Source organism: Heterocephalus glaber, unplaced genomic scaffold (assembly GCF_053883595.1).
Source record: "Heterocephalus glaber isolate CG9 unplaced genomic scaffold, H.glaber_assembly_v1.0 deba00001610, whole genome shotgun sequence".
NCBI classification, from domain to species: domain Eukaryota; kingdom Metazoa; phylum Chordata; class Mammalia; order Rodentia; family Bathyergidae; genus Heterocephalus; species Heterocephalus glaber.
The window spans coordinates 36,418,285-36,439,848 of record NW_028258381.1 but is presented as its reverse complement, the minus strand read 5'-3'; the positions used below and the strand labels follow the sequence as shown (position 1 = coordinate 36,439,848).

At 40.0% G+C, this 21,564-nt stretch overlaps 1 protein-coding gene and 1 pseudogene across 1 annotated transcript in view; both read left to right on the top strand.

Moving 5' to 3' along the window:
* The window catches only part of Sdk1 (sidekick cell adhesion molecule 1), an 827,695-nt gene that overhangs the window by 584,707 nt on the left and 221,424 nt on the right, over positions 1–21,564 (top strand). The window lies entirely within an intron of this gene.
* LOC147822697 (U2 spliceosomal RNA) lies at positions 14,215–14,344 on the top strand (annotated as a pseudogene).

Here is a 21,564-nt window from a genome sequence, read left to right as displayed (position 1 = left end):
TTTTAATGTTCCACAAATATGTTGAAATTCTTTAAATGTTAAATGATGATGGCCCTCTCACCATATGGTTAAATTTGTTGTTAAAGTGTGTGTGTGTGTGTGTGTATGTGCATGCGTGTGTGTGTTTTCTCCTTGGAAGAAGAGATAAATGGGTATAATTAGCTAACATTGGCCACATTTTCTATTCCTTTTTCTTTCCTTTCTCAACTTTGCCTTTTCTCCCTATGTCTTCTCTTTACTCATCCTACCATACCCCCTGCTCTTTGCTGTTGCAATTCTCCTCTGCCCTTCTGAGTCCATGTCTTCCCCCTCACTTTTTCCTATGTGCCTTGTCACCCTACAAGGACACAGGTATGCAGAGTCCACTCTGTTCGGCTGCACTGCTGTTCGCATGCAGCAGTTCACATCCCAGGAGCAGAGAGGAAACATGAACATTGATTAGTATGATGGGAATGACAAACAGAGGCACAAAGTTATCACTGCAGTTATTCAGTGGGAGACGTTATTTTTGGTTAGGGGAAGTCATAAAGACTGCATGAAGGGCTGGCAGCTGCCCTGAACCTGAGCTCTGGTGCAGCTGGGCTTCCAGTGGAGGCAAGATTTCCCAGGTCAGAAGGACAGGGGAGCAAAGGAATGGCAACACAGAAGCCTTCAGCCCCGAGCACATGGCCTTGTCATTTTGTCAGTTACATCTCTTCTCCCAAGAATTATTTCTCAATTAGTTTTTTAAAATTTCAAAGTAATACACAGAAAATTATATATGTGTGTGTGTGTGTGTGTGTGTGCGCGCGCGCATGATAATTTTAATGGGGCAGTGAAAGTTATTAATCCTCATGTACTTCGACATTTTTATTGGGTTTAGACATTGTATATTGCAGATATTTTTCAAATTTTATCATTGTCTTGTGCTCTTTATACCTATTCTTTTTAAGAAAAGAATTGCTCCTAAAATAATAGAGCAGCGACTCAGGAATTCAGACTAATGATAAATCATCTGAATTAGTAAAAAGTTTGAATAACTAATTTAGAATCTCAGCTTTATTATGTGAAAGATATTTTGTCACCCTTGATTGTCAAGCTAAGTCTTAGCAATTAGAACTCTTTGGGAACATATTTAATAAATACATGGTAATTGGTTTGGTTAATAAGTACATAGAAGTTCATTCTCTACTAGGTCAACTGCATCTCTAGCATCTTAATTTGACTTTAGTGGGTTTTTTTGACATAATGAGAGTCAAACTCAGGGGTACTTAACCACAAAACTATATCTCCAGCCCTCTTCTTTTTTTTTTTTTTAATTTTGAGAGAAGGTCTCACTAAGTTGCCCTGACAGAACTCCAACTTGCAATTCTCCTGTCCCAGCCTTCCTCACTGCTGGGATTATAAGCCTCAGAAATATTTCTATCTTTAAATAAATGTACATTTTTTTCACTTATTCCCTAAGTAAATTATCATTAATTCTGAATCAGTCGTTTTTCAATCACATAGTAAAGTGAAATATGCCTCTTTTTATTGTATCAGCCCAAGTTTAGGTATCTTTTTGTTTAAATTTTAGTCATGACAAATACATTAAAATATTATATTTCCTATAAAACTGTCAGTTTTACTGGAGACTTTAAGTGAAACAGAGAGTTGCTTTTGGAAAGCAAAGATGTCATTCTTATGGGTCTCTGTAAGGGACCCCACACTGCCCTTAATTGTCAAGTATGTCATCCTTATTTCCCTTACCGGATGCTTCACTCTGAGGGTGACACAGGGCTCTGTCTGGGGCCCATCTATCTGAGCCCCTTTCTCTTCACCTCTCTCATACCACCTGTCACCTGCAGGGTACCTTCAATATGAGGACACAGGCAGCCTTGCAATCACAAAACCTTATCTAAGCACTGTGCCTTTTCACATCTGTCACGTGCTGGCGACTTAAAGCAAGTTACTCGGTTTTCTGAACCTCATCATCCATGTCTGTGATAGGGGCGTGCCAGTGTCCACAGCAGAGGACTGGGGAAAATGAAGGAGTGAATGATGCAGGTATGGCCCTGATTTATTCCCTTCTCCATCACTGGGACAAAATACCCAACATCCACAACTTAAAGGAGGAGAGATTTGTTTGGCTCACAGTTCCCAGTGAGTTCAGTCCATGGTTGGCTGGCTCCAAGGCAGAAACAGCATGGTGGAAGACATCTTCTCACCCTTTGGGCAGCCAGGAAGCAAGGAGAGAGGAGGAGCCAGGAACAAGAATGCAGCTTTCTAGTTCACACCCTAGTGACGCATGTCCAACCAGGCCCCATCTCCTAATAGCATATTCAGCTGTGAACTCATCAGTGGATGAATCCATGAGTAGGTACAGCACCCCCACGATCCAGTCACCTTCCAAACATACGAGAATTTGGGGAGACATTTTTTTAGTTCTAAACCACAACAGCCCTCCACCTGTCTCCTGGCCCAGGGTTGGCCCTCCAGAAACACATTCTGGCCTGGTTTCCTGATTGTGGCATCAACCTCTCCCTCCCTCCCCTGCTTGTCACTCCATGCTTGCTCCTCTTCACATCAACCTTCAGCTGCACCCAGCCATGTGCCATGATCCAAATACCTCCTCTGGTGTGTCTCTCTGTTTCTCCTACCATCAAGCATCAAGTGTCATTGCATGCTGGCATTCCTCCAGGGGACCTTCCATGACCTGACCACCCTGGGCACAGCCACTGCAGGTCTCAGCTGCAGGAACTGTCCTAGTAAATGGCAGTTCTTCCCCTAGACTTTGGCTCCCTTGCTCACATTCTCGTGACCACACAAATTTTGAGCTATTTGAGTGGATTCTTTTTTAAAATTCTAACTGTGAAATACTACAGACATGTAGAAAGCTATAATTTGATTCCAATGTACAACACTAACATTTAAAAAAATATGAACATATTAAAGAAATACATTTTTACAGAAAACCTTACCCCCTCCTATCCCTTTCTTTCTCTGCTAAGGAAACTATTAACCTGTAAATATTTGCACTTTTAAAGTGGTTACCCTCAAATATCGAACACACATAGCTGACTTAAGAGAGTCTAAAATTAACCAAGACATCCTGAACATAGACTGACCTTGTAATACTTCAGTTCCAACACACCTCCCCTCCACCTTTTGTATTTTTGTTGTCTACTGTATTGGTTCTGCCTTGTTTTTAATCCCCAAGTTGGCTGTAATGATAATGATGATACAAAGTTATTTTCGCAGTTAGTGCTTATTTGGATCTCCCAGGTGGTCTGCTCCTTGCTGCTTTTCTGGTCCCAGTCACACCTGAGCTGAGCAGCCTCTTTATGAAAGCACTTCTTGAAGTCCTTGTGACTAGAAGACTGAAGATATTTGTGATTCATCTCATGCTTTTCTTCCTCCACTTTTATTTTGAAAAGTTCAACCAAAGAAGTATAAGATGAATAAAATGAATATCTTATACCCTTTACCTAGATTCACCAGTTGTTAGCTTTCTGCCACTTTTGATTCCTCTCTCCATCCTGCTGTTCTTCACACACAAACATATTCACACCTGCGAATACATACTTTTTTAGACTGAAGCATTCATGAAGTTTTGGCCAACATCCTGCCCTGCTACTACGGCATCTGTCAACTATGAACAAGAGCATTCTCCAACACAACCACGATAGAATGTTTACCCTGAAAAGTTTAGCACTGATTTAGTACTGTATTTAATGTGTAATTCAAATCCAAATTTCCATAACTGAAGCAAAAAAAAGCTGTCAGGACTTTTTTAAAAAAACAATTCCAGCATTCATTTAAGGATTATTCACTGTGTTATGTCTCCTTTATCCCTTTATCTTTAGACTAATAGCACTGTTTGTTTTTCTTGACACTGACTTTTTTTTCTTTTTTCCTGCAGTGCTAGGGATTGAACCCAAGGCCTCTACACTGAGCTATATCCACAGTCCTTTTTATTTTTTGTTTTGTGACAGGGACTTACTAAGTTGCCCAGGCTAAGTCTTAACTTGAGATCCTCTTCCTCGGCCTTCTAGAGTGCTGCGATTATAAGCATGTGCCACCACCCTCAGTTGACATGGACATTCTTGAAAACTTCAGACCAGTTGTTTCATAGAATATTCTTCCATCATAAATATGTCTATTGCCTCCTGACTAGGTTCAGGTTTACCATCTCAGTGATACTGAGTCCTGATGTTTGTTTCTCCCATCATAGATGGTGTTAATTGTGATTATTCATTTAAATGGGGCCCAACAGATTTGACCAGAAGGAAAAGTACATTTTCCTGTGTAATTTGTTGATAAAGTATGTGATAATATTTGAAAATTACGTGATTTTTCTGTTTCTTAACAGTCTTTGTTGATGGCTCTTATTTTGATCAAGTATTGCCATGATGGTTAGAGTAGTGGTTTTTAAAACTTCTACCATACTATGTTTATTTAGTTAGCATTCTTCTGTAAATAACTGCTTTTCCTCCTCTATACTTTTATTCCTTTTTTTTTTTAGGAGGGACTCATGTGTTCTTTTTTTTTTTGTATTAAATTCTTTTATTGGTACATTGTAGGTATACAACACAATTACATTTCTCATTGGGAATTGTACCTTTACATAATGCATCTTGGTTCTTATTTTTTCCCCATTCCTAGCCCTCCCTTCACCCCCTCCACCCTTCCCTATTTACAAAGACTTTATTTCCATTTTTTCCATTTCTCAGCATTTTTCCTTTCCCTTCTTTCCTTCCCCCTGCCCCTCCCACTACCCCTAGCCCTTTGGACCTTTTCTTCCTATTTTACATTATCGATTATTCATTCTAATCATTGTTACATTTTAGGTATACAATATAATGACATACATCATTGGAAATTTGAACCTTTACATAATCTCTCTTGGTTCTTATATTTCACCCTTGCCCAGCCCTCCCTTCAACCCCTCCATTCCTCCCTATTTACAAAGATTTTGTTCCTATTTTTCCATTTTCTCATATTAATCCCATTCCCTTCTATCCTTTCCCCTAGCCCTCCCACTTCCTTCCCCTTTGCCCCTTTTCTTCCTATTTCACATTACCTATTACACATTTTAGTCCTTATTTACACTTTCAGTTTCTCACACCAGAGAAACTATTCAGTATTTGCACATGTGTGTCCTATTTATTTCACTTAAGAGTATTGCCTCAATGTGCATCCACTTAGCTATAAATGTCTCTAATTTCTCATTTTTGATGGCTGAGTAGTACTCCATTTTATAAAAAAACCACATTTTCTTTATCCAGTCTCCAGTTGATGGGCATTTGGGCTGTTTCCAAGTTTTAGCTATTACAAACTGTGCTGCTATGAACATGGGCGCACATATATCACTGTGGTATGATTCTTTTAATTCTTTGGGGAAGATCTCCAGCAGTGGAATAGCAGGGTCAAATGGGACTTCCAGTCCTAGTTCTTTGAGGTATCTCCATACTGATTTCCACAGTGCTTGCACCAGTCTACACTCCCACCAGCAGTGGAGCAGTGTTCCTCTTTCCCCACAGCCCCACCAGCATTTGTTATTGGTGGATTTCATGATAGCAGCCATTCTTTCTGCAGTGAAATGGAATCTCAGCATTGTTGTCATTTGCATCTCTCGAATGACCAGTGATGTTGAACATTTTTTCATGTATTTATTTGCTATTTCTACTTCTTTGTCTGAGAAATGTCTGTTCATTTCAGATGCCCATTTTTGGATTGGGTCTTTAAATTTGGGAGGTCTGATCTTTTTAAGTTCTTTATAGATTCGAGATAGTAGACCTTTGTCTGAGGAAGAGCAAGTGAAGATTTTTTTCCCACATTGTGAGTTGTCTCTTCACACTGCTGGTGGTTTCTCTTGCTGTGCAGAAGCCTTTTAATAAGAAGAGATCCCACTTGTTGATTGTTTGTGCTAGTTCACAGGCAACTGAGGTTTCGTTCATAAAATCTTTTCCTACACCGATGTCTTCAAGGGTTCTACCTAACCTCTGTTCCAACTGGTTCAGAGTTTCTATTTTAATATTTAGATCTTTAATCCATTTTGATTTTAGTTTAGTGCATGGTGAGAGATAGAGGTCTAGTTTTAATCTTTGGCAAGTTGAAGCCCAATTTTTCCAGCACCATTTATTAAAGAGGCTATCTTTCCTCCAGTGAGGGTGTTTGGCTCCTTTGTCGAAGAGGAGATGGCTGAGTGTGTCTGGCATTGTTTCAGCATCTTCTAATCTGTTCCACTGGTCCTCAGGTCTGTTTCTTTGCCAGTACCATGCTGTTTTTATCACAGTAGCTTTGTAGTATAATTGCAGGTTGGGGATTGTGGTACCCCCTGCCATGTCTCTGTGACCTAGAATTGCTTTTGCTATTCTGGGTCTCTTCTTGTTCCAAATGAATTTTTGGATTGTTTTCTCAAGGTCTATGAAGTATGCTGCTGGGATCTCAATTGGAATTGCATTAAATCTATATAGCAGTTTTGGAAGTATGGCCATTTTCACTATATTAATCCTTCCTACCTAGGAGCAGGGGATGTCTGTCCATTTCCTGATATCATCTTCAATCTCTCTTTTCAGAGTGCCATAGTTTTCAGAGAAGAGGTCTTTGATTTCTTTCATTAGGATGATTCCTAGGTATTTCAGTTTTTTGGATGCTACTGTGAAAGGAATTATTTGCCCTATTTCTCCCTCAGTGAGTCTATTGTTCATGTAGAGGAAAGCTTTTGATTTTTGTGTGTTGACCTTGTAACCAGCTACTTGACTGAATTTGGTTATTAAGTCTAGAAGACTTTTGGTGGAGTTCTTGGGGTCTTCTATATAGAGTATCATGTCATCTGCAAATAATGACAGTTTGACTTCTTCATTTCCTATCTTTATTCCTTTTATTTCTTTCTCTTGTCTAATTGCCATGACTAGTGTTTCCAGAACTATATTGAACAAGAGTGGTGATAGAGGACATCCTTGTCTTGTTCCTGATTTGAGTGTGAAGGATTTCAGTTTTTGACCATTTAGTGTGATATTGGCTATTGGTTTTTCATAGATGGCTTCTATCAGTTTGAGGTAGAGACCATCTATTCCAATTGTTTATAGGGTTTTTATCATAAATGCATGTTGGATTTTGTCAAATGCTTTTTCTGCATCTATGGAGATAATCAGATGGTTTTTATCCTTGGCTCTATTGATATAGTGTATTACATTGATTGATTTTCATATATTGAACCATCCCTGCATCCCTGGGATGAATCCCACTTGATCAGGGTGTATGATCTTCTTGATGATCTTCTGCATTCTGTTTGCCATTATCTTATTAAGGATTTTTGCATCTATGTTCCTTAGTGAGATTGGCCTATAGTTCTCTTTTTCACTTGGGTCTTTCTCTGCTTTGGGGATCAAAGTGATGCTTGCTTTCAGGAATGAATTTGGGAGTATTGCTTCCCTTTCAATTTCATTGAAGAGTTTAAACAGTAGTGGCAGCAGTTCCTCTCTAAATGTCTTGTAGAATTCAGCAGGGAAGCCATCAGGGCCCGGGATTTTCTTGGTTGATAAGTTTTTAATTACATTTTCAATTTCATTGATTGATATTGGGTTGTTCAGAATTTTTAGGTCTTCTTCATTCAACTTTGGTAATTCATATGTATCTAGGAATCTGTCCATTTCTTCTGTGTTGTCCATCTTATTGGCATATAGGTTCTGGAAGTAGGTATTGATGATCCTCTAGATTTCTGCTAGGTCTGTTGTAATTTCACCCTTTTCATTCCTAATTGCATGGATTTGGGCCTTTCTTTCCTTTTTCTGATAAGGTTGGCTAAAGGTTTGTCAATTTTGTTGATTCTTTCGAAGAACCAACTCTTGGCTTCATTGATTTTTTGTATTGTTCTCTTAGTCTCCATTGCATTGATTTCTCCGCTGATCTTTAGAATTTCCTCCCTTGTATGAGGTTTGGGTTTGTCCTGCTCTTCTTTTTCTAGAAGCCTGAGGTTCAGCATCAGGTTGTTTAATTGGGCTTGTTCTGTTTTCCTAATATGCATATTTACTGCTATGAATTTCCCTCGTAAGACTGCTTTCATTGTGTCCCATAGATTCTGATATATTGTATTGTCATTGTCATTTAATTGAAGGAACTGTCTGATTTCTTCTTTAATTTCCTCTGTGACCCACTGGTTATTCAGAAGTGTGTTGTTCAATTTCCATGTGTTTATGAAATTTTTTGAGTTTCTTTTGCTATGGATCTCCAATTTCATCATACTATGGCCTGATAATATACAGGGGATAACTTCAATTCCTTTGCATTTACTTAAACATGGTCTATGTGTGAGTATGTGGTCTATTTTGGAGAATGAGCCATGTGCAGCTGAGAAGAATGTGTATTCTGATTTTGTGGGGTGGAAGACTCTGTAAACATCTGTTAAGTTCATTTGTTCAAGAGTTCGATTGAGTTCTAGTATTTCATTACTTATTTTTTGTCTAGTTGATCTATCTATTTGTGACAGTGGGGTGTTAAGGTCCCCCACTACAATTGTATTAGTGCATATATGACTTTTCATGTCCGTTAGTATTTGTTTTATATAGTTGGGTGCACTAGTGTTTGGTGCATAGATATTTATGATTGTCATCTCTTCCTCTTGGATTGTTCCCTTTACAAGGATGTAGTGTTCTTCTTCGTCTCTCTTAATTAGTGTTGGTTTGAAATCTACTTGATCTGCCAAGAGGATAGCTACTCCTGCTTTTTTTCGGGTTCCTGTCGCATGGAGTATTGTTTTCCACTCTTTAACTTCCAGTCTATGAGTTTCCTTTTGAATTAAGTGTGTTTCTTGTATGCCCCATATTGTTGGATTTTGCTTCTTGACCCATTCTGCCAGTGTATTTCTTTTGATTGGTGAATTGAGACCATTAACATTAATGGTTATAACTGAAACGTATTGACTTGTCATTGCCATGACTTTTTCTTTTTGTTGGGTTCTCCCCCTTTCCATTTAATTTCTTGTCATGCCAGATGGGTTCATTCTGCTTTGCTTCCTGGGGTTGTGATCCTCAATGTCTGTTCCTAGGATAGTGTGTAAAATTCTTTGGAGTGCTGGTTTGGTATTCACGAAGTTCCTAAAGTGCTCTTTGTCATGAAAGTATCTTATTTCTCCATCAATTTGGAAAGATAGTTTTGCAGGGTACATCAATCTGGGTTGGAGGCTGTTTTCTTTTAGGGCTTGGAATATGTCACTCCAAGCTCTTCTTGCCTTGATGGTTTACATTGAGAAGTCTGCTGTGATTCTGATGGGCTTTCCTTTGTATGTGATTTGTTTCTTTTCTCTGACTGCTTGGAGAACTTTGTTCTTCAGTGGAGTTTCTGGAATCTTAACAGTTATATGCCTATGTGTAGATTTTTTTTGATCAAGGCTATTTGGAGTCCTATATGCCTCACTTATCTGTATGTCCAGCTCTTTTCCCCTGCTTGGGAAGTTTTCTGCCATTATTTCTGTGAAGAGAGTTTTTATGTCATCTTCACTCTCTCCTGTTTCTTCATTGACTCCAATCAGTCTTATGTTATTCTTCTTTGCATCATCTAGCAGCTGCTAGATTGATTTCTCATGCTCCCTTATAATTTTGAAGCAATTTTTCTTTTCCTGGTCACTAATTGCAATCTTATCTTCTATATCTGAAATTCTGTCCTCACATTGGCTCATTCTGCTGTTTAGACTTTCAGTGGAGTTTTTCATGTCCTAGAAATCTATTTGCATCTGTTTTATGGATTCCATTTGTTTCCTATGTTGGGATTCCATCATGTTCCTGAGCTCCTCTCTAGATTTATTAATCATGTCTTGCACTAGGGGCACAATTTCTCCTGTTATCTGAGAAATTATTTCTGATTTCATTTTTTCCAGATCCCCTTTTGTTACCAGTTCAGTGGGTCCAGGTGGTTGAGTATCAAGAGTGTTCCATCTCATTTCCCTTTGGGGTTGCTGTAGGTGATCTGGAAGTCTGGTTTTGAGACTTATTTACATGTTTTCTCATTTCGACTGGGGTGGGGGGCTGTTAGCGCCTGCACGGATTATCTCCTCTGAGGAAGGTGAGGTGGGACAGGGGCCAGGAACAGCAGTAGGGATGGTGACCCAAAAGCCCTTTCCTGTGGGCTGGGAGCAGCGGGAGGGATGGTGACCAGGAGCCCCTTCCTCTGGACCAGGAGCAGTGGGGTGACTGCTCAGAAGCCCCTATCTCTGGGCCAGGAACAGCGGGACTCAGTACCTTGGTCTGGTGGTCTGGTGTCCTCTGCGTCTTTGTAGTGTGGAACCAGGTGGCTGCCTGTCTGCAGCAGGATGATTCGGTGTCTTCCACGTGACTCAGGACCTCCTTAGGGCGTGCACAGACCTGCCTGTCTGCAGCGGGCTGATTAGGTGTCTTCCGCACAACCACATGTTCTTTTTATTAATTCAGTATAGTATAATTTAAGCCTTCAATTATTCATTTTGATGCTTAAACTGTTCCACATTTGGCTGCCAGAAGTCCCTTCAAAGTGTCTCCTATATCTTTCCAATGTGTTCTCATCTGTTTTGAGAAGTTCTGGTTTTCTGGCACAGCAAGATGTTCTGGGCTCACTTGTATGTTTCCTGCCCCAGCCCTGGACCAGCCATTTTTCCTGAATCCCTGATGCCCTAGAGTGGCATGTGGTACTCAGAACCAGACCTGCTGTGATGGTTTGATTTATGATGTCCCCACAAAGGAGTCTTTGGAGGAGGTGATTTTGGAAGGTATTTCCATCATGGAGACATTAAATTCATCGGTGGATTCATACATTGATGAGTTCATAGTTGAATGTGCTGTTAAGAGGTGGGCCCTGGTAGGAGGAGGTGCATCAGTGACAGCATGATTTGGAAGCGTGTTTTCTTGTCCTTAGCGCGCTCTCTCTCCCTCCCTCTCTCTGTCTCTCTCTGTCTCTCTCTGTCTCTGTCTCTGTCTCTGTCTCTCTCTCTGTCTCTCTCTCTCTCTCTCTCTCTCTCTCTCTCTCTCTCTCTCTCTCTCTCCCCCTCTCCTTTCTCTCTTGCTTTTTCTCTCTGCTTCCAGGCTGCTGTGGACTGGGCAGCATCCATCTGCCATGCCCCTCTGCCACATTGTTTCTCCCACCAACTGACCGTGGACTGAATCCTCTGAAACCATGCATCAAAATAAATCCTTCCTCCTTAAGTTGTGCACCTCAATTATTTTGTCTCAGTGATGGAAAGCTGACTAGTGCATCTGGGAACTAGGCATACTCACCACTCCTAGGGTATTAATACTGCCAGGCTCTCTGTGCACAAAAGAACCTAGAGCACAAGTACTCAGGAGTCATGAGCTTGCTTAGTGTGTGTATATGTTTGAGTGTGTGTGTTAAATCAAAAGTGTACACTGGCACCTCTAATTCCAATTTAATTTCCAGGGGTTCTTCTCATCCTTTCCCCATTCCATAGTGCTTTTCTCTTTTCCTGCATTGAGAACACTGTTTCCCAATAAAAATATATTTATCATTTACTCAATCCTGTACTTTACCCTAAATTGTTTTTGGAATTGCTATACCAGAATTACTATTCACTACAAAGTCTCTCAGAAAACCTCCAGATTTCTTTATTCCATTGAGAGTAATAGTCAGACACTGGGTTCTAAACTGTCTTGAATTAATTTCATTTTTTTTTCTTCTCGTGTTGTCTACTTGCTATACATTTGATTTTATTTAATGTAGGAAATTTTTCTTCACTGATTTAATAATATAACTTTGTGTACATACAACAGCATAGTGTGAATGTCAGAACTACATAGAAAGAGAAGCCCTGTCCCCTTCCTGCTCTATACTTGGAGCACCACTCTCAGTGATGCCCTGAAAGAGCCACTTTCCTAAGTTTCTGGTCTATCTTTCCTTTAAAAAATGTTTTTATTTTTATTTACTTTACTATTTAATTGCCAAAATAAGTATATACCAAAGATTGGCAGAAGATATTTGAAAAATTATATATTTGATAAAGGTCTATTGTCTATAGAGTATATAATGAATTCTTACAACTCAACAATAAAAGGATGAATCAAATAACCTAATTTAAAAATGGACAAAGGGTTTTAATAGTTTTCTGCAGTAGGTAAACAGACATCCAATAAACTCCTGAGGAACTACTTGACATATGTCATCTTAGGGGAGTGCAAATAAAAACCCCAGTAAGATACTTCTTCACACTCACTAGGATGACAATAATAATTTTTAAAATGTGGAAAAAAGTGTTGCTGAGAGTCAGAGAAAATGTAAGCAGTCCCGTACATTTTGTGTGGGACTGAAAAATGGTACAGCTGCTATGGAAAACAGTTTGGCAGTTCCTCAAAAAGTTAAATATAGAGATGTCATATGGCCTCGCGCATCTACTCCTAAGAATGTATTGAAGAGAACTAATATATGTTCATACAAAAACTGGCCCAGGGTGTGCATTCATAATGGCTGAAAGATAGGAACAAGTCCAGTTCTATCAGCAGATGAATGAATAAACAAAGTGTGATGTTACCATACAACGGTGTCATAGGCAGCCGTGAAGAGGAATGGAATTCAGTTGTGGGGTACAACACAGACGAACCTTAAGAAAATGGTGCGTGAAAGATGCCAGACACAAGGTCCTCCATGTTTTGTGGGCCTGTTTATGTGAAATGTGCAGAATAGGCAAACCCAGGGAGACAACAAGTAGATTAGGAGTTGCAAAGGGCTCAAAGAAGGACAATGGGAAGTGATTGCCGAAGGTTTCTTTTATGGATGGTGAAAATGTTCTGGAATTGGGCAGTGGTACACTACGTTGATAACACCACCGTATAATATATAATAAGGCTCGCTCAATTGTGCAGTTTAAAATGATGGCTTTAATGGCATGTAAATATAGGCACATTTTTTGGTTTCTGAGTACTCATTTGCATTCTTTCGCTAGTTAGTACCCTGGAAATATGTCCCATCAGCTCATAGATGTGGTCACCATTCTTTTCATGTAGGCTATTTTCAGTATTGTTTTATTATAAGTAGTCCCACAGTGAATACTTCTGCATATGTTTCTGTATCATTGGAGCTGATTTTGAACTCATTCTGGAGTGGTAGTCTGGATGTGTATGAAATTCTAGGTTGCAAGTTTACTTTCTTTCAACCATTTGATGCTAGTATTCTATTTCTTCTAGCCTCTTTACTTTGCTGATAAGGTATCTGCTGTCACTTCCATTATTCTTTTGTAGGCAATCTTTCTCTAGAGTTGTGTTGAAGATTTTTCCCCTTGTCTTTGCTGTCTGCAGTTTTACCACGCAGTTTATTTTCTCCAGCTAGGAACTATTGTTTCTTATGTCTGAAGAATCGTGTCTTTTATCAATTAATTTCTTTCTAAAATACTACTTTTTTCACCTATTTTAGTCTTTCTAGAACTCCTGTTGAACATGTTTGAACCTTTTTTATTTTACCTGCTTTTCTCTTAGCCTCCTTTTTATAGTTTCTGTTTATCTCTTTGATTACTTCTGGGAAATTTCTTTCATCTTTCAGGTATTTTCTGTTGAGCTTTGTCTTATTTGATTTTTATTTTCACCTTTGAGTTTTTAATTCCAATAACTAGTTTTCATTTGTAGATATATTTGTTACTTATTAACTACCTATCATTTCTTTTTCATAGTATTCTGTTATTTTGTAAGAATTTTAATTTCTTCTTTTATGTTTAATCATTTAAAAACTTACTTGCTGTAAGCCAGGTGTGGTGGCTCATGCTTGCAATGCCAGCACTCGAGAGGCAGAGGCAGAAGGAGCTCCACAAGTTTGAGGCCAGCCTAGGCTACGTAGTAAGCTCAAGGCCAGCCTGAGCTACATGGCAAGACCCTATCTCAGGAAAAAGCAAAACAAAACAAACAAACAAAAAAACCTTACTTGCAGTATAGTCTCTCCCAAAGTACTCTATTGTTTCAAGTTCAAGGATAAAATGCTTGATTTTGGAATCTGCTGATCTTCCAGGGGTGGCTACATGAGAGAAAGTGTCTCTTCATTACGTAATGTTACGTTCATGGTCTCCACGCTTCCTGGGTTGTGTAAGTGGAATGGCCTTGCATCTGTTTGTGCCATTGCTCCACTGGTTGCATTGGTCTGGAACTGGTTTAAATTGATTTTTCTCCTTATGGAGTCCTACAAGACACAGGTATTTCTCTGTCTTTTTTTTTTCATATAGTTAAAATCAGAAATCTTTAGATTATCTTTTTTTTAACTGTGGTAAGAAATAGATATATATATATATATATCGCTTCTCGGCCTTTTGGCTAAGATCAAGTGAAGAAATAGATATATAATAAAATTTGCCATTTTAATTATACAATTCAGTGGCATTAATTACATGCACAGCCCTATGCAAATATTATTAATATCCATTTACAAAATGTTTTAGAACCCCAAATAGAACTTGGTCCCTGTGGGCACTAACTCCTCATCCTTGTCTCCCACTCCCACTTCAGCCACTGGTAATCTCTTAATCTACCTTCTGTCTGCATATTCTAGATATTCAATATAAGTGGAAAAATATAGTATTTGTACTTGCACTTCTGATTTTTACTTAGCATCATGTTTCCAACATTCATCCACATTCATAGGGAGGCAGAACTCCATTTCTTTTTATGGATGAATAATATTTTTTATATGGATTTTGTTTACCTATAAACAACTTGTTTATCCATTCACCTGTTCATGAAAATTTAGGTTTTTCCCACCATTGTGTACAGTGAATCATGCTAGCATGATCATTCACATACCAATATATATCTGTTCGAATCCCTGTTTTCAGTTCTTTGGCGTACATACCTAAGAGTAGGATTGCTACATCACATGGTAATTTTATATTTTTAATAAATTCTTAGCAAAATAAAATAAATCACGAACGTGTAGCCCTCAAATAGCAAAGATGGTAAGGACTTTCTGTTGTCTTGCATCTATTTGTGTTAACATATGTGTTAATAAAAGTCAAGAGCAATACACATTAACCCTGGAATTGCCCAGTTCTTGTTACTTAGACCTCAGCAGTGTATACAGTACCCATCCAATATGAATTTCAGTGGAATTAAAATGGCTTCATTTAACAAGTGCTCTGTGTGTGTGATTTAAACTATGGTTTCAGGAGTGATTGTTTTCTGTTCATTTAGGGTTTGGGGTGATATTAAATCTGTGCTATACTCATTTTTACATCTCATCTTTTTCATCCCTCCTCTGACCACTGCTGGTTTTTTTACTTAACATTTATTGAGTGTCCACAATATGCTACGTTCTCTGATAGCAACACAGTACAATGTGGGTCCTACTCAGTGAGACAGAGATACATAGAGAAAAGATTAGAGCATTATGCTCAACACTATCATAGAGAAATGCACAGAATGTTCATGGAACTATATTCACAGCCTAGATGATGCCTGCTGTGTACCTCACATGCTTTTCACATTGGGCGGCACAAAAATAAACACTTGATTAGGTTCCAGCAAATGATGGAAAATTCACTGCACAGGTACACATGGCAATAAGCAAGGCAAGATTCTGGAACATTGCCATGTCCAGGAGAGGATCTGTTGTGGTCCAGTTCCCCACCTGGGCCGTGTTGGATCATGTGGGCAGAGCCCTTAACGTGCAGTGGCCATCTGGGTACAACAGTGCAGACGAAGGGCGGTGCACACGGAAGGATCCCTTGGCAGGGAGTTCTGACGCTTGGCTCACTTATACAGTGCCATTAATTCCTCCCTTCCCTAAAGACTCCAGCAACTGCCTCAAAAGTCTTACCACACCTAAGCTTGTACCAAAAGTTGTCTTTTTCCTCCAATTAACTCACTTTTGAGATAGTTTTATGTCAAGGGAGAAATCACTCCTTTGTAAGAAAATACATGATAACTTTACTTTATTTGTGTCTCCAAGGTACCTAGGGCAGGAGCCAGGAAAGAGGAACATCTGTGGGGAAACCCAGGAAAGAATGAACTCATCTGGGGGAATAAAGACATAATGAGCCACATCTTTCAGATGTGTGACTATTTAAAATATCTGCTAGAAAGAAGATCAATGATTAAAGAACCACTTCTTAATTTTTGTGATCAATGGCTTTATCTTTTTGTATACCTTGCTTGCTTTAGTGAGGTGCCTCTTCATACATAAATTAGTCCTTTTTGGATAAAAGTTAAATGAAATAGGATCAAAACACAGCCTTGAAAACATAATGAGCAGTAGAGATTATTATTCATGTACACCCCCAGGGAAGTGAATATTTTATATGAAAAAAGTAGGGTCCAAGGGCAAGGTTCATTTAAAATGTACAGAAATAATAAAGGCACTCATGGATTGAAAGGCCATTGGAAAGCATTGTTGACTTTTTGGAGATGCTGATGTGGAATCGGTGCGTTTCTTTGCAGGAAAAGAACAGACACAGTGTATGAATGGCTCCCTGCATCACGCTGCGTCAGCAGACAGTCACATTATTTTTCTGAGGAATGTGCAGTGCTCTGTGCCTCTGTTCTCTCTCCAGTGCTCAGAGTCACAGCAGAGAGAATCTGAGCATTCAAAGAGAGACAAAACAAAAACAGATTGTTCTTCTGGGCTACTGCATTGATGCAGCACAATGCGCTGTTCAAAATTGTCTCTTGTCAGGCAATTTTTTAAACAGTATTATGTCTATAAAGGCGCTCTGTGTTTGAGAATTTGCAAGTGTAGGGGAAAATAGCTGCATACTGCAGAAGATTTCTTGAAGAGGCCATGTTTTTGTCCAGGGAATCTGTTTCCTTAGCATTGAGGATATGGCTGAGCTTTGGAGGTCACTAAAAAGTATTGAGTAATTGACGATACCTTAAATGTGACTGTGCCAGTCTGAACCTTCTCACCATCCTGGTTGGAGGCCCTCTCGGCCCTCAAGGAAGTCCTGCCCTGCGCCCCAGTTGTATTTCTTGCACACACATGTAATCCAGAGTTGGAAGGCATAGACCTGAACATCTCCATTTCCCAACCTCCCTGTAAGGAGTCTCAGTGTTAATTTTTCAGAACACAAGTCACCTGAAAGGCCAATTGTTTGGCCCTTCTGCCTGAATAGCTGATGATTCTATTTTTGCACCCATCATGATCAGTTATCCAGAAAAATTGATTATTTGGATCATTAAATCCCCAATTAGCCTAGATAATCGGCATCCTATTGTCCCCCATAAACATGACACATGCTGTGGAGCAGGGTAGCTTCTTCCTGGGGCCTTGTGGCTCTTTTGTCCTCAAGTTCAGATGCATCCCTCTCTCCTACCCCATCAGCTCTCCCCTTGCTTTCTGATTATGTGACACCTTTCCAAGTTATGACCTTTACTTTTTGCTAGCTCTAAATTTTGTGGGGTCTAGAATGGCCCAGCTGGGGGATTTCCATAGAATCTCTTTTAACTGGGACAGAAATTGCAATGACACATGTACAAACCTGGATTGACATGAATATCCATGGGCTTATATAGCTGTATTGGCTGTAAGACCACTTCCTCTGCTTGCAGTATAGCTCAGTCCCAAACCCATGCTTGTTTGGACTTTAAAGCCTGTGTTTTTACTTAAGGAAAATTAGGTGACCTTCTGACTTAGTAGGTTCACTTGCTATAATAAAATGCCACAGACCAGATAGCTTATAAACAACAGAAATAATTTCTTCGAGTTTTGGAGGTTGCAAGTCCAAGATCACAGTGCCAGTAGGTTTAGTGTCTAGTGAAGGCTCATTTCCTGGTTCAAAGAAGGCACTAGCTTGCTGTGTCCTCAGATGGTGGAAAAGGTAAACAAAATTCCATGTGCTTCTTTATGTAGGCACTAGTCTCGTTCATGAAGGCAGAGCCTTCATGACCCAGTCACCTCCCAAAGTCCCTGTCTGTTAGGGTTAAGTTTCAACATATGAATTTGTGGAGGACACATGCATTCAGACCACATGAACTGCCCAAGGCCTTAGGGAAAGTGCAGAATTGGTAAGGACCCCAGGGAACCAACTGCTCGCTGACCCGTTTTGTCTTTAGTTCTACATCAAATATTGGGGCAGGAGGACACACTGGAGGTGAAAATGAGTCAAATGAAGAGGGATTAGACCCTGCTGGAGGAGATCATGGGGAAATGAGTGAGAATTCTGCCTCAGAAGTAGATGGTGCTAGTAAAGAGCTTGTCTTTTCATAGAGATATCAGAGGTGTCCCTGGAAGGGAGGAGAAGCAGAGATTTGGAAGTACAGGAGCATCCCGGGCAAGAGGATGAAGGTGAGCCAGACTTGTGGGTGGCAGCGCTAGGGTGCAACTCCAACCCCCCTGTAACCAAGGGTCCTGGAAGGAAGTCCAGACTGCAGGACCCTGACTGGGTCGAGTGTTATCCTGTGTCCTCATTGAAGGTTCGCTGCCAAGGAGCCTTGTAATGGTATCTGTGTAGCAAAGAGATGACACAACATTGTGGAACTCAGGCGGAGGAGCAGCTTCTCCATTGAGTCTCTTGGGCAGCAAGAAGGGAAGCTGTCTATATGTCTTCCAGAATTTGCTGTCATGTATGACATATGTTGTGAATTCTGAGAAGATTTCTTAAATGTATTTGACCACAAAATGTTTTTCATAGTAATGGGAGCAGGGTAGGCCATCAGTGTTTTGGATGAACATGTAAGCAAGTTACAACACACAAACTCCACAGAACATGGTGGAAGAGACACTGTGTTCTGTAGAGGGATTGGAGCAAGAAGAAAAGCCTGTGAAAGCCTGCAGTAGTTATACAGGGAAGACGGAATGATTGCTCAGGAAGAGCTCTGCGGGGCTGCAGGTAGGAAGCCGACCACTGAGGACCCCCGCATGCCCCAGCACTTCCTTCCCCCAACCCACCTCTGGCTGTCCGGCCTCAGCCCACCCTCAGCTCTTAGCAGAGACTAACACAGGCCTGGCTCAGAAGCTTAAGACGTTTTCCGGAAGAAAGAAGAGCGGACCTAAGTGTCTTGGCGTGTGGGTGGGTGAGAAGATGTGACCTGTTCATCCCTGCACTGACTTGTTTGAAAAAAAAAGCATAGTGACCTTGCCAGGACACCATGCATCTCTTCTCACTGGGAGCCATGCGTGTTCACGTGCGAAGGGCCAAGAAACCGCCATGGGTAGACTGTGAGTCAGAATGGAAATGTTCTTGTGCTTTCCTCGTATTCCTCTTTAATCCCTCTCTTGGTGATTTAATATCAGAGAAAATGGTGGAAATGAGAAAGAGTTGCCTGAAGGGAGTATTTGGAAATGTGGACAGAGCCAGGGGCAATGGCAGCCTTGATGGCAGCCTTTGGGGCATGGAGCTCCCGGTTCTATGCTCTGAAGCTCATGTTCTCCAAACTGCTCTGTATCTGGTCTCCTTTGGGGTCTTGAGGCTCTTCTCTCCCCTCCCTGACCTTTCTGTTCTACCCTTCATTGCTGTTGGATGACCTTCTTCCCCTTTAACTCCCACTCCTCTAAACCTTGGTGATGACCTCTCCAAAGATTCATTTAAATTCATGTGTACTTTTTATTTCCCATACAGCAAAACTAAGACTTATTTCAGGTAAAGCAGATGCTGCCCCCATCCATTTCTTTTTTAATTTTTCTCCGTTTCTCTGTTGTTTTTTCACTAATCTATAAACCAGAGCGAAAGGTGACCCATGTGCCCCAGATTATACATCTGATTAGTGGCAATTCTGGAAGCAGAACCCAGATTCTGCTCCACTAGATCACACTCCCTTCCCTGACCTCACCTGCTTCTCTAGAAGCTTCTTACTCTTACTATAAACATGGAAGAATCTATTCCAGATGTTGAAACAAGGTTATATGCAATTATAAAGGCACAGTGCTGGGGATCGCTTGGCATTTTACATTCAGTGAAAACCCATTTGCAGCTTTCCTTCATATCTGGTTTAAAGCATTTGCATTATACAGTTCATTTGTGCCTTTATCATAATTAGGTGCAAGTTGCTGCTGCAGTATGCTTGCCTGTGTTATTATTGTGCTTGCTTTGTTTCATTCCTGTTCATCTTATGTTATTTTCTCTTATTGGCTTCATGTCATATCTTTTCAGTGTTTATAATCTATTTTCTAAAATCGGGATGAGAGTAAGATTGCTATGTCAAAAATTCAGGAAAAATGAAAAAAAATGTGCATATTTGTACACACAGAGAGAAGCTGCATTGAAACCCCAATGAGGTTGTGGCAGCAATCAGGAAACACACGATTAACGGCTTAGAGGGTTTGCGTGTTCCTGAAACTCTGAAATGGTATGTTTGTAGTGGCTGCACAAACACAGTCTAATTACTGGAGCTATTTTTAAAAATGAACATTTAAATTACTAAGGCAAGGAAGTTCAAAGGCCTGCTCTTGAACATGCACAGTAATATTTCCCAACTCTTATTTCAAAATGATTTTTTGCTTGAGGACAGAGTGTTGGATATCTGTGACAGGCACAGTGACAGGGAACTGTGAATTGACTCCAGAGGAGCCATCCCAGCCCATTGGGTAATTAAAAGCTAAGTGGAATGTTGAGAAATGTCCATACAATTTGATTAGTTAATTTACTTGCTTTTCTGAGAATTTAAATGCAATCATTTGAACTTTTAAAAAGAAATCTCTTCAAAAGTCTCTGAAAGTGAATGTTTTATGTGGCTGAGTGACTGGTGAGATTGAACTCACTTTATGTGGGTGGTGATAATCTGGATGCAGCTGTCAAATTTGCATCATATGCCATCCTTCCATAGAGTTCGAAAGGTGTTTTTCTCTTAAAAATCTTAACAATTGCTGATCATGGACCTTTTTGGTTCCTGTACCTGGGAGCTTTGAATCAGCTTCAAGGAACATGAGGAGTCAAGGCCATGTTCCAAAAAACAGTCTTCATGTGATTGACCAGGCATTGGGAGGAGCCAAAGGAGGCAGCATCAGCTCCTTCCCCTTTTCCCTTGCCCTTTAGTTAGCAAAACCAAGTGGTTGTGGCAATGGAGCAAGGACCTGGTTGGAGCCAGGGAAGTCTTTAGTCATTATGCACTGGAGAGCAAGTATTCTGACCAATAACTGCAGCCAAGTTCAAGTCATCAAGGGTATTCATATCATCCTCTCAAGAGCTTAGGACTGGGTCAAACTCAGATTCGTTGGCTATCCACACTGTCCACCTTCTCCCCAGAGCAAACCATTAAAAGGCCAGCCTGGCTGAGTGATACTGTGAACTATTCAGTTGATAGGTATTTTCTCTTTATTTGCAACCTTCTGTTTGTCTGTTTCTTTATTCTTTACTGCCTCTATTCAATGAGAAGAGAGATTAAACACTGAGAAGTCTGTCCTGTTACTTCTCAGTTCTCTGTAAGAAGGGGTTGCTTTTACACTCGTTGTCTTGTCTTGACAGACCATGGAAAATGGACTGTTCGTGTGTGTGACAGACAGATCTGTCACTTTAAGCAGTTCCTAGGTAAGGTTTAACTTGGGCTCAAACAATTATGTAGTGACTGGTAAGAAACTATTCATATTTGCCTGTATTATACACTGTGCCTCTGTGTGTGCATGTGCATTATATTTCTAAGAAAAATATCCAGTATCAGTTTCTTTACTGAATGATCATATATTAAATAAGTTTGACAGTATTCCTGCCACATTTTATAT